Here is a 12,815-nt window from a genome sequence, read left to right as displayed (position 1 = left end):
CCTCTCAGCCATCTCTTCTCCCAGAAAAACAGTCCCAACTTCTCCAATCTATCTTCATAACTGAAATTCCTCATCCCTGGCACCATTCTTGTGAATCTTTTCTGTACTCTCTCCAATGCTCTCATGTCTTTCCTTTAAGTGCGGCGCCCAGAAATGGACGCAATACTCCAGCTGAGACTGAACTAGTGTCTTTTACAAGTTCAACATAACTTCCTTGTTCTTGTACTCTATGCCTCTATTAATAAAGCCCAGGATACTGTATGCTTTATTTATTGCTCTCTCAACCCGTCTCACCACCTTCAATGATTTATGCACATATACACCCAGGTCTCTCTCTTCCTGCACCCTGTTTAGAATTGTACCCTTTATTCTATATTGTCTTTCCATGTTCTTCCTACCAAAATGAATCACCTCACATTTCTCTGCATTGAATTTCATCTGCCACCTGTCTGCCCATTCCACCAACTTGTCTATGTCCTTTTGAAGTCCTACACTATCCTCCTCACAGTTCACAATGCTTCCAAGTTTCATATCATCTGCAAACTTTGAATTTGTGCCCCGTACACCAAGGTCTAAGTCATTAATGTATATCAGAAAAAGCAAGGGTCCCAACACTGATCCCTGGGGAGCTCCATTACAAACTTCTTCCAGCCCAAAAAACATTCGTTAACCACTACTCTTTGTTTCCTGTCACTCAACCATTTTCGTATCCATGTTGCTACCGTCCCTTTTATTCCATGAACTGCAAGTTTGCTCACAAGTCTGTGGTGTGGCACTGTATCAAATGCCTTTTGAAAGTCCATGTAAACCACATCAACAGCATTGCTCTCATCAGCCTTCTCTGTTGCCTCCTCAAAAAAACTCCAGCAAGTTAAGTAAACATGATTTTCCCTTAAGAAATCCATGCTGGCTTTCCTTAATTAACTCGCATTTAGTCATGTGACTATTGATTTTGTCCCGAATTATTTATTCTAGAAGTTTTCGCACCACTGAAATTAAACTGACCTGGCCTGTTGTTGTTGGGCTTTATCTTTCCACCCTTTTTTGAACAAGGGTGTAACATTTGCAATTCTCCAGTCCTCTGGCACCACCCCTGAGTCTAAGGAAGACTGAAAAGTTATGACCAGTATCTCTGCGATTTCCACCCTCACTTCCCTCAGTATCCTTGGATGCATCTCATCTGCTCCTGGTGTTTTATCCACCTTAAGTACAGACAGCCTATCTAATACTTCCTCTTTATCAATTTTAAACCCCAATTTTAAATTATAGGTCAGACCAGGTGAGGACGGCAGATTTCCTTCCCTAAAGGACATTAATGAACCAGATGGGTTTTTACAGTAGTTTCATGGTCACCATTACAGATACTAGTTTTTATTCAAAATTTAGTTAAGTAACAGAATTTAAATTCCCCGCTGATATCTTAGAATTGTTACAACACAGAAGGAGGCCATTCGGCCTGTCATGTCTGCGCCGGCTCTCCAAAAGAACAATTTACCTAGTGCCGCTCCTCAGCCTTCTCCCCATAGTCCTGCACATTCTACTGTTTCAGATAACAATCTAATTCCCTCTTGAATCCCTCAATTAAACCTGCCGCCACCACACTCTCAGGCAGTGCGTTCCAGATCCCAACCACTCACTGCGGGAAATGTTTTTCCTCATGTTGACATTGCTTCTTTTGCCATTATGCTAAAGCTGTGCCTTCTGGTTCTCAATCCCTCCACCAATGGGAACAGTTTTCCCCTATTTCCCCTGTCTATACCCCTTATGATTTTTGAATACCTCTATCAAATCTCCTCTCAACCTTCTCTTCATGGAAAACAGTCCCAACCTATCCAATCTATCTACATAACTGAAGTTCTTCATTCCTGGCACCACTCTCATGAACCTTATCTGCACTCTTTCCAATGCCTTCACACCTTTCCTAAAGGGTGGCGCCCAGTTCTAGACACAATACTACAGTTGAGGCCAAACCAGTGTTCTATACAAGTTTAACATAACCTCCTTACTTTGTACTTTGCCCCTATTAATGAAGCCTAGGATGCTGTATCCTCTATTAACTGCTCTCAACCTGTCCTGTCACTTTCAATGATTTATGCACATATACACGAAGGTCCCTCTGCTCCTGCACCCACTTTAGAATTGCACCCTTTATATTGTCTCTCCGTGTTCTTCCTACCAAAATGAATCACTTCACACTTCTCTGCATTGAATTTCATTTGCCACTTGTCCACTGTATAACCATCTATGTCCGTTTGAAGTTCTCCACTCTCCTCGTCACGGTTCACAATGTTTTCAAGTTTTGTATCATTCATCCCCAAATTTTGAAATTGTGCCTACTCAATTGGGGAACTCCAGTCTGAAAAATCTATTAACCACTACTCTCTGTTTCCTGTCACTCAGCCAATTTCATATCCATATTGCTATTTTACCATGAGCTATAACTTTGCTCACAAGTCCATTGTGTGGCACTTTATCAAATACTTTTTGGAAGTCTATGTACATCACATCAACAGCATTTCCCTGATTAACATACTCTATTACCTCATCGGAAAACTCCAGCAAGTTCATTAAACACAATTTGCCCTTCACAAATCTGTGCTGGCTTTCCCTCGTTAACCCGCATTTGCCCAAGTGACTATTAATTTTGTTTCAAATTATCGTTTCTAGAAGCTTCCCTGCCACTGAGGTTAAACTGACTGGGCTGTAGTTACTGGGCTTAGCTTTCCCCCCCATTTTTTGAACAAGGGTGTAACATTTTCAATTCTCTAGTCCTCTGGCAGCACCCCTGAATCTAGGGAAGACTAGAAAATTATGGCCAGTGCCTTTTCAATTTCCACTGACACTTCGCTCAGTATCCTTGGATGCATCACGTCCTGTCATGGTGCCTTATCAATTTTAAGTACAGTTAACCTATCCGATACTTCGTCCTAATCAATCTTCAACCCTTCAAATCTGCATGTCTGTAGATCATGAGTCCAGGTTTCTGAATTACTAGTCCAGTAGTATAACCACTCTTTCCCTCCTGGTTGATCCAACTGAGTGGCTTGCTAGGCCACTTCAGAGAACAGCTAAGAGTCAACCACATTGGTGTGGGACTTTGAGTCATGCATAGCCCAGACTGGCTAAGAATGAATTGTTTCTGTCCCTCAAGGATATGATTGAACCATTTGGGTTTGTAACCCACAATCCGACTGCTTCATGGTCAACAGCAAAATGCTGGGAATCTGCAGTAAGCACAGAAAATGTTGCAAATACTCAGCAAATTGGCAGCATCTGTGGAGAAAGAAAGAGTTGACATTGTGATGAATAGTCTTGGATGTTAACTCCTCCCAAATGCTGCCCTAACCTGCTCAGTATTTCCAGCATTTTCTGCTTGCAGACAGCTCTATTTCCAGATTTTTCTTTGAACTGATTCAAATTCTAACTGCCAATGGTGGGATTTGAACTCTGTTACTGGATTACTAGTCCAGTAACAATCATATTGCCAACCATACTCCTAATACTAATAGGAGGAACTAAGTGACGTAACAGAAAACACTGCACTGCTGAAAATCTGAAATACAAGTTATTTGCTGTCAATGCACAGTATTTGGAAAGAGGAACAAATACTGTTGGAGCTACTGCCTATTTCAAGCATTTTCTGCTTTTGCTTCAATAGAATGTTAGTTTCGGCAAACGGAAAGGAAGGAAAAAAAACTTCATGCTCTTAGTGTCCTAAAGTGATAGGCAACCTATTAATTGATTTTTGAAGTGTAGCAGTTGTTTGGTAGAGAAACACAGCAGTTAATTTTCGCACAGCGAAGTCACACAAACAGTAAGTGAGATGAATAAAATGTAAGTTGTTTCAGTTGTGATAGTACCTTTTAAAATTAGAAATATTCCAAGGCACAGAAAATATATGCTGAGACAGGAAAGGAGAGATGAGGACCAAAAGCTTGGTAGAAGAGATGTTTTTAAAGAAAAAGACAGTGGAAGAAAGGTTCCGGGACTAAATTCCTGAAAGCTCTGCTGCTAATGGTGTGGGAGAAAGAAAGAAGATTGCCCAAGAGTGACAGGATAGCTGGCGGTAAGGTGGGGTTAGGCCAGGAAGGAATTAAAGAAGAGGATTTTAAATTTGAGGCATTGGGGTGTGGAAGTTGAGGATGGCGGGGTAATGGGTGAGCAGGACTTAGTGGAAGGTGGGCTATATGAAGCAGTTGCAAATTATGAAAGATGTTAAGGAGAGCCTTGGGGTAGCAGTTCAGGTTGCTAACAGTTTCAGCCTCCGTGATGAGAGAGGTGATGGAATCAGTAGCAAAAGAATGCATTTTATAGCAAGGACTAAAGACAGTGGTTTGCATTTTGAACTGGAGGAAGTTAAGACCTGCTGAAGAATGGATGTCTAATGGCATGGAGGGAGTAGAGGTAGAGCTGGGTATCTTTGCTGCATATGTAACCATTGATCCTATGTTTGTAAATGTTGCCACTGAGGGACAATATGTAAATGAGGTAGCCAAGTATATATATTTGAATGACTTCAGAAGTAATGGTGTTGGGGTGGGAAGAGAACAAATGTGCTGGATACTTTTGGACAGGTAGCAGGGCTGGGGGCAAAAGGAAGATGGGGAGCAATTAGAGAAAGTAGGTTAGGGAATGGGGAAACTGCAGTGGATGGTCTGGAATTTGGTGATGAATCTATGAATTACTTGTGCTCTTGTTGCTCATAAAACCTCACAAACAAATGAGATAAGTGTCCAGTATTCTAGTTAGGAAGTATAGGAGGAAAGGGATTGGTTTTTGTTGGCAGAGGATATGACAGTGGTGGCTTGAAGGGAGGAGACATTGTACCTGAGGAGAAGGATATATTTACCATTTTAGCAAGGAAGGGAAGTTGAGTCGACGGTTTGAGAGAACAGGAGGTGGGTCTCATGGAGAGAGCAAAGAAAAGATGGGGAGAAACTGCAGAGATTGGAGTTCGGGGATGGTCTCAAACTTGGTGATGAAGAAATCCTTAAGTTTCGAAGTTCTTGTTGCTTGCAAGGTCTCACAAACAGAACATAATCAAAATGACCAGATAATCTGTTTTTGGTTAAGGGATGAATGCTGACCAGAATACTAGAAGAACTCTTCTTATTGTACCACTGGCTTTCTTGATTCCACTTGAACAGGCAGGCAAGGCCTTGGTCTGAGCTCATCCCAAAACAATGCAGTGATAGCCTAGATGACATGCTCAATAGGGCTTGAATGTGCAACAACAACAACTTGTGTACATGTACAACACCTTTCTTTTTTTTTCTTTTTGGGCCCCCTTATCTCGAGAGACAATGGATACGCGCCGGGAGGTGGTCAGTGGTTTGTGAAGCAGCGCCTGGAGTGGCTATAAAGGCCAATTCTACAGTGACAGGCTCTTCCACAGGTGCTGCAGAGAAATTTGTTTGTCGGGGCTGTTGCACAGTTGGCTCTCCCCTTGCGCCTCTGTCTTTTTTCCTGCCAACTACTATGTCTCTTCGACTCGCCACATTTTAGCCCCGTCTTTATGGCTGCCCGCCAGCTCTGGTGAACGCTGGCAACTGACTCCCACGACTTGTGATCAATGTCACAGGATTTCATGTCGCGTTTGCAGACGTCTTTAAAGCGGAGACATGGACGGCCGATGGGTCTGATACCAGTGACGGGCTCGCTGTACAATGTGTCTTTGGGGATCCTGCCATCTTCCATGCGGCTCACATGGCCAAGCCATCTCAAGCGCCGCTGACTCAGTAGTGTGTACAAGCTGGGGATGTTGGCCGCCTCGAGGACTTCTGTGTTGTAGATACGGTCCTGCCACCTGATGCCAAGGATTCTCCGGAGGCAGCGCAGATGGAATGAATTGAGACGTCACTCTTGGCTGCCATACGTTGTCCAGGCCTCGCTGCCATAGAGCAAGGTACTGAGGACACAGGCCTGATACACTCGGACTTTTGTGTTCCGTGTCAGCGCGCCATTTTCCCACACTCTCTTGGCCAGTCTGGACATAGCAGTGGAAGCCTTTCCCATGCGCTTGTTGATTTCTGCATCTAGAGACAGGTTACTGGTGATAGTTGAGCCGAGGTAGGTGAACTCTTGAACCACTTCCAGAGCGTGGTCGCCAATATTGATGGATGGAGCATTTCTGACGTCCTGCCCCATGATGTTCGTTTTCTTGAGGCTGATGGTTAGGCCAAATTCATTGCAGGCAGCTGCAAACCTGTCGATGAGACTCTGCAGGCACTCTTCAGTGTGAGATGTTAAAGCAGCATCGTCAGCAAAGAGGAGTTCCCTGATGAGGACTTTCCATACTTTGGACTTCGCTCTTAGATGGGCAAGGTTGAACAACCTGCCCCCTGATCTTGTGTGGAGGAAAATTCCTTCTTCAGAGGACTTGAACGCATGTGAAAGCAGCAGGGAGAAGAAAATCCCAAAAAATGTGGGTGCGAGAACACAGCCCTGTTTCACGCCACTCAGGATAGGAAAGGGCTCTGATGAGCCACCATGTTGAATTGTGCCTTTCATATTGTCATGGAATGAGGTGATGATACTTAGTAGCTTTGGTGGGCATCCAATCTTTTCTAGTAGTCTGAAGAGACCACGTCTGCTGACGAGGTCAAAGGCTTTGGTGAGATCAATGAAAGCAATGTAGAGGGGCATCTGTTGTTCACAGCATTTCTCCTGTATCTGACGAAGGGAGAACAGCATGTCAACGGTCGATCTCTCTGCACGAAAGCCACACTGTGCCTCAGGGTAGACGCGCTCGGCCAGCTTCTGGAGCGACTCGAGCAAAGACTTTCCCCACTATGCTGAGCAGGGAGATTCCACGGTAGTTGTTGCCGTCACCGCGGTCACCTTTGTTTTTATAGAGGGTGATGATATTGGCATCGCGCATGTCCTGGGGTACTGCTCCCTCGTCCCAGCACAGGCATAGCAGTTCATGTAGTGCTGAGAGTACAGCAGGCTTGGCACTCTTGATTATTTCAGGGGTAATGCTGTCCTTCCCAGGGGCTTTTCCGCTGGCTAGAGAATCAATGGCATCACTGAGTTCTGATTTGGTTGGCTGTATGTCCAGCTCATCCATGACTGGTAGAGGCTGGGCTGCATTGAGGGCAGTCTCAGTGACAGCATTCTCCCTGGAGTACAGTTCTAGGTAGTGCTCAACCCAGCGGTCCATTTGTTTGTGCTGGTCAGTGATTATGTCCCCTGATTTAGATTTGAGGGGGGGCGATCTTCTTGATGGTTGGCCCAAATCATACATTCCTCTGATGTTTCCGGTGTCTGAGGCCAGCTGAATATGACTGCATAGGTGTTGCCAGTAGTCGTTTGCGCTGCACCTGGCTGTTCTTTGTGCAGTGCTTCTGGCTGCTTTAAGTGCTGCGGATGTTAAATCGCTGGAGGCTTTCTTGTAGTTCAACAGTGCAATGCGCTTAGCGGCTATGACAGGTTCCAGCTCTTCATTATGAGATTGAAACCAGTCTGCATTTCTCTTCGCACTTTTGCCGTAGGTGGTCAAAGCTGACTCATAGATGGCATCTCTGATGTGGGTCCACTTGGTCTCAGCATCCCCTGTGGGAGTGTTTGGAAGGGCTGTTACAAGTGAATTTAGAAATTTTTGTAACAGCTGTGGGTGAGAAATTCTGCTAGTGTTGATGCGCGGGTGGCCCTTCTGCTTGGAATGATGCAGCTTCTTTGGTCTGAGTCTAACCTTTAGCATAACACCTTTAACATAATAAAATGTCCCAAAGCACTTCACAAGAGCATGATAAAGTAAAAATTGACACCGAGTCGTATAACGAGATATTGGGGCAGAAGACCAAAAGCTTGGTCAAAGAGATGGGTTTTAAGGAGTATTTTAAAGGAGGAAAGGGAGTTAGAGGGGCAGAGAGGTTTAGACTCGGGTGAGCAAAAAGAGATTTTGCTGAGTACGTGGTATTTTAAAATAATAATTTGTAGATTCTGACTACAAAGACTGATCCACTCATTAGTAAGGAAAAAACTTGCTATTGCTCTGCTGCCACTGCCTGGATGATTTGATACATGCCATGATTTTACTGCTGATGAAAATATATATAGTATGTATTAAATGTTTCATAGAGCAATTAGTACATTCAATCATAATGTAGACATAATTCTTGCATCAATTTAAACACGTCAACCCTCTTAACTCATCTAATAGACAATCTAATTAGGGTTATAATGTAAACAAAAGGTACCGGAGACACCCCGCAGGCCTGGCTGGACCTGTGGAGAAATGAAGTTAATAGCAGAGGAGGAGGGAAGCACAGAAAATCTGGCAAAGAGAAGGCTTCTGTGGTCCAAGAATATGGCAGAAAAAAAGGAGATGGATAGATAGGATAGGGGATACTCACACTTGGAACACGGCTGAGTTTGGATGTTGTCTCCTGTTTACCCGAAGTGACAGATTTCAAGAGTTTTTCTCTCTTTATAGGCATTTCATTGACCATATATGGTTACATTTGTGACTTTTACAATGCACTTAAATCATCAAGTTTTAGGTTATTGAGTTTATGTTTAATGGGTATCTTAGGAGCCATATGTCATTGAACAGGCACAGCATTATTGTGCTTATCAAGATTCTGTTCCAATGTCGGAACATAAGAAATAGGAGCGGGAGTAGGCCATATGGCCCCTTGTGCCTGCTCCACCATTCAATACAATTGTGGATCTTCTGCCTCAATCCACTTTCCTGCCTGCTCCCCATATCCCTTATTCCCTGAGAGACCAGAAATCTGTCTATCTCAGCCTTAAGTATATTCAACAATGGAGCATTCACAACCCTCTTGTGGTACAGAATTCTACCTTGGGATGTTCTATGTTAAAAGTGCTATATAAATACAAGTTGTTGTTGTAATGATAAAGACCACTACATTTAGATAGCATATTATCAAATTTCTGAAAGTGCTTCTCTAATTAATTACTGGAGTTTAGAAGAGTGATGGGAGACTTAATTGAAATTTATAAGATCCTGAACAGTCTTGACAAGGTGAAAGTGGAAAGGATGTTTCCTCGTGAGTGGGTCCAGACTAGGGGCACTGTTTTAAAATTAGGGGTCACCCTTTTAGGACAGAGATGAGGAGAAATTTTTTCTCTGAGGGTTGTGCAACTTTGGAACAGTCTGCCTTAGAAGATGGTGGAGGCGGGGTCATTGAATATTTTTAAGGTGGCGGTAGATAGATTCTTGTTAGGCAAGGGAATCCAGGGTTATCGGGGTGTGTGGAATTCAAAACACAAACAGATTAGCCACGATCTTATTAAATGGCAGAGGAGGCTCAAGGGGCCAAATGGCCGCCTTCTGCTCCTAATTCGTATGGTCGTATTCAGTGTTACATAAGCAAATGTGGTGGGCAATTTATGCACTGCCAAATTCCGCCAATAGAAACAAGATGAATCCATTTATCTGTTTAAGTGCATATGTTATGCGAGCTCCCTGCTCTTCTTTGAATAGAACTACAGAACCAAATAAGTTTAACATAGGAGATTATTCAGCTCATCATACCAATTTCTAAATAAACTGCCGTATCTTTCGCTGCTTCAAATGTTTATCTGCTCTTTCCTTAAAGATGCTTCAATACTCCATGTGGCAAAGCATCCAACCTTTTGTGTTAAGAAACTTTTCCACTTTCTTCACTTTTTAGTCACTATTTTAAATTCATAATGTTTTGTAATTTTCTCCCCAGCTGGATATACCCTCTGCACTTTTTAAAATTCTTAATTTTAAAGTTCTCTACTAGATCTTCCTTAGCCTTCTCTGTTCCAATGGAAATAATCCAACATCTCTCTCCTCATAACTAGTTTCTCATCCCTCGTGTCATCCTGAATAGTTACGGGTTCTTTAACATCTACCTGAATAAACAGATGGGTCCTTTATTTTAACATTTCGTAGGCCAGCACCTCTGACAGTACAGCACTTCTTCAGTACTACAATGTTCTGATATTACTTAAATTCAAGATATACATCATTAGATTGAATATCCCAAAGATTACTGCATTATCTTGTGCATCTGCTATTCCCCATCTGTAATCTAATTAAAACCAGGATATGTTTGTCAAGATATAGCAATTAGCAGAATACTGCAACATAATATACACATCTTAACACTTCTGCCTTTGTGATTTCTCAATCTTGGTGCTACCTTTAGGAGAAAGAACTTTTGCACATAACAGGTGGGAGAAGTCAACCAGGGAAAATATTATGACTAAGATTTTCCAGAGAAGTTTGCCCATTTTGGTCAAGAGGGATTATTGAGGGATTGCCAAGAGAGGAATTAATAATAAAAGTGGGAGGACAAGTCCTATTTGCTTACCTGCTCCTATATAATTGTATTGAACCGGGGGAGGAGGTGGCATAGTGATAATGTCACTGAACTAGTAATCTAGAGGTCAGGCTAATGCCCTGGGTACATGGGTGCAAATTTAAATTTAATTTTTAAAAAAATCTGGAATTGAAATCTAGTCTCAGTTTCATGGCAGCATTACTATCATCGATTGTTGTAAAAACCCATCTGATTCACTAATATCCTTTTAGGGAAGGAAATTTGCTACCCTTACCCAGTCTGGCCTACATGTGACTCCAGACCCACAGCAATGTGGTTGACTCTTAACTGCCCTCTGTTAAGCCTAGCAAGCTACTCAGTTATCAAAGGCAATTAGGAATGGACAACAAATGCTGGCCTTGCTGAGCAACGCCTACATCCCATGAAAGAATTTTTAAAAAAGTTAACTGTAATCTTTCGCTGTCTACAAGACATTGCACTGTATTCAGTTGCAGTTCATTTAACAAGATATCTATGACGATATCACATGGCAAGTGAATTCTGGTAAATGTAACATTAAATCATACAACTGGAAAATTATACATGCAGATGTTTAACAATTTAATCTGAAACCACTTTTACCCACTAAATCCACCTCCATTTAGTTAGCTGTTTTGAATCACAAAAATGTGAATGGCAGCACAGTGGGCTATCAGAGTCTGTGTTTGAACTTCTTTCAGTAATTTGTCCTTTTTAGTAGGGTTTTACACCACAGATGCCCCTCTGTGCCAGTAGGAATCTGGGCCAAAAAATCCACGATCCTGTTGTGTTCTCTAAGCAACGCAGAGCAGGACTTCAGTGCCAATAATCAAAGTGCCTGGCCCTGTTGAGAAATCCCAGGTCAGATTATTTCAGCCCATGTCAGTATTGAGGTACCATTAGGTGAATTAAGGGTGCAGGTAATTGCAGAGTGGGCCAGGTGCTGAAGCTCATTGGTTTGAAACAGTTGAGAAGCTGGCTTCTGTGCAGAAGCCTGTTGTTTCAGATGTCAGATCTTGGAGAATCCTGTGGTTTTTAATGCAACTGTAAAGAATGCATGGGGAAAATCCATGCTTCGTTCAGGTAAGCGAGAGAGAAGATGCCTCCATTTTGAGGTGCCTTCTCTGCACAATTTTTAAAAGTTTCAAATTAGAAAATAGCCTCAGCAGTTGGGCCACCATTGTGAAAAGGCAACATCCTTCGCAGGGCGGCCTGTGGTCACAGCTCTGGGCAGGGAGGGCCTCAAAGCATGCCTGAAGCACTGGTCTCCCGATCTGCTGCCGGAGGTTGCTTCCAGGCAGATGCCCAGTTCCTGACAGCTCTGGCGGCCCATAAGCCAACTGGAAAATTCCAGTTAGCCTATGAAAACAGGCCTTAATAGACCACATAATTGGTTACCAGCCACTTGTGGGCAGGTAGCCTTTCAGCCATCAATCCAATCTCCGGGAAAATGGCCCGGCGGCAGGATGGTACTGGCATCCTGGCCAGCGGTGTGAACATTTGCACCCACCACCCGCTTCCATGCATGGCCTCATATGGGAGGTGAAAATCTTGCCCTTTGTCTCTGTAATCGTGCCATTAGATCTTTTAAATAGAAGCATGAGTTGCAGAGTATCAACATTTTATGAAACATATTGTTATGGCCAGATGAGTGATGGCGTGGCTGGTTTCCACTGTTCACTTCTGAATTGACCGCCGTGTTTTTGTTTGAATAGTGTTTCAGCCCCTGTTTTTTGTTTGCCAAATAGACAGTTATTGACAGGTTCTGTCCTGAGTTTAAAACAGAAGATTGATTGAAAAATATTCACCCGAAATGATCGCAGCACCACCCACGCACCATTCACTCTCAAGCATGCTCAAGAAGAGATAGATAGAAGGTAAGAGGTGTTAAGAGTTCAAGGTGTAAAAGTGTTTTGTCGGGAAATACTGTGGGATCCTCTCAGAAGGTGATTTTTAAAGTTGCTGGCCTGTTTGCTGGTTGTCTTGTATTTACTGGGTTGCTGAAGACTTCTGGCAGTTCACTTCAGTTTTCACAGGTGGAGGAGTTGTTTCAAAGGCACTCTGTTTTCTCTGCTGCAGTTGGCTTTCAACTTGTCTTAGCAGGGTTCAACAGTATTAGCTGCAACTGGTCTCTCTCTGTCTGTCTGTCTCTGTCTCTCTATGTCTTGTGCTGGAATTCAAGATGGCTTTCGATGTTGACCGTGTAGTTGGAGAGACCCGACTGATATTCTGAACTGGAAAGACCCTTTTGTTCTTCAAAACGATTACCTTTAAAGGTAAACTCATTAAGTATTAGTTTTTCCCATGTGACTTTAGTTCTCTGTTCTTGATCGGCCAGTATAATCGCTTTTGATGGCCCCATTTTGATAATATGAGGACTGTTCACGCTCTATTGTGGTGTAGGGTAGCTGAACACATAGTCTGAGAGTGCCTTTGTTTTAAGTCTTTTTGTGTATAACTGACATCCATGTGTGATAAACTGTCCCATTTCCATGTAAACGGGGTTAATTAGTT

The sequence above is a fragment of the Heterodontus francisci genome, chromosome 13 (assembly GCF_036365525.1).
Source record: "Heterodontus francisci isolate sHetFra1 chromosome 13, sHetFra1.hap1, whole genome shotgun sequence".
Taxonomy (NCBI): Eukaryota; Metazoa; Chordata; class Chondrichthyes; order Heterodontiformes; family Heterodontidae; genus Heterodontus; species Heterodontus francisci.
The sequence above is the reverse complement of the archived record's forward strand: the minus strand, read 5'-3'. Positions refer to the sequence as shown.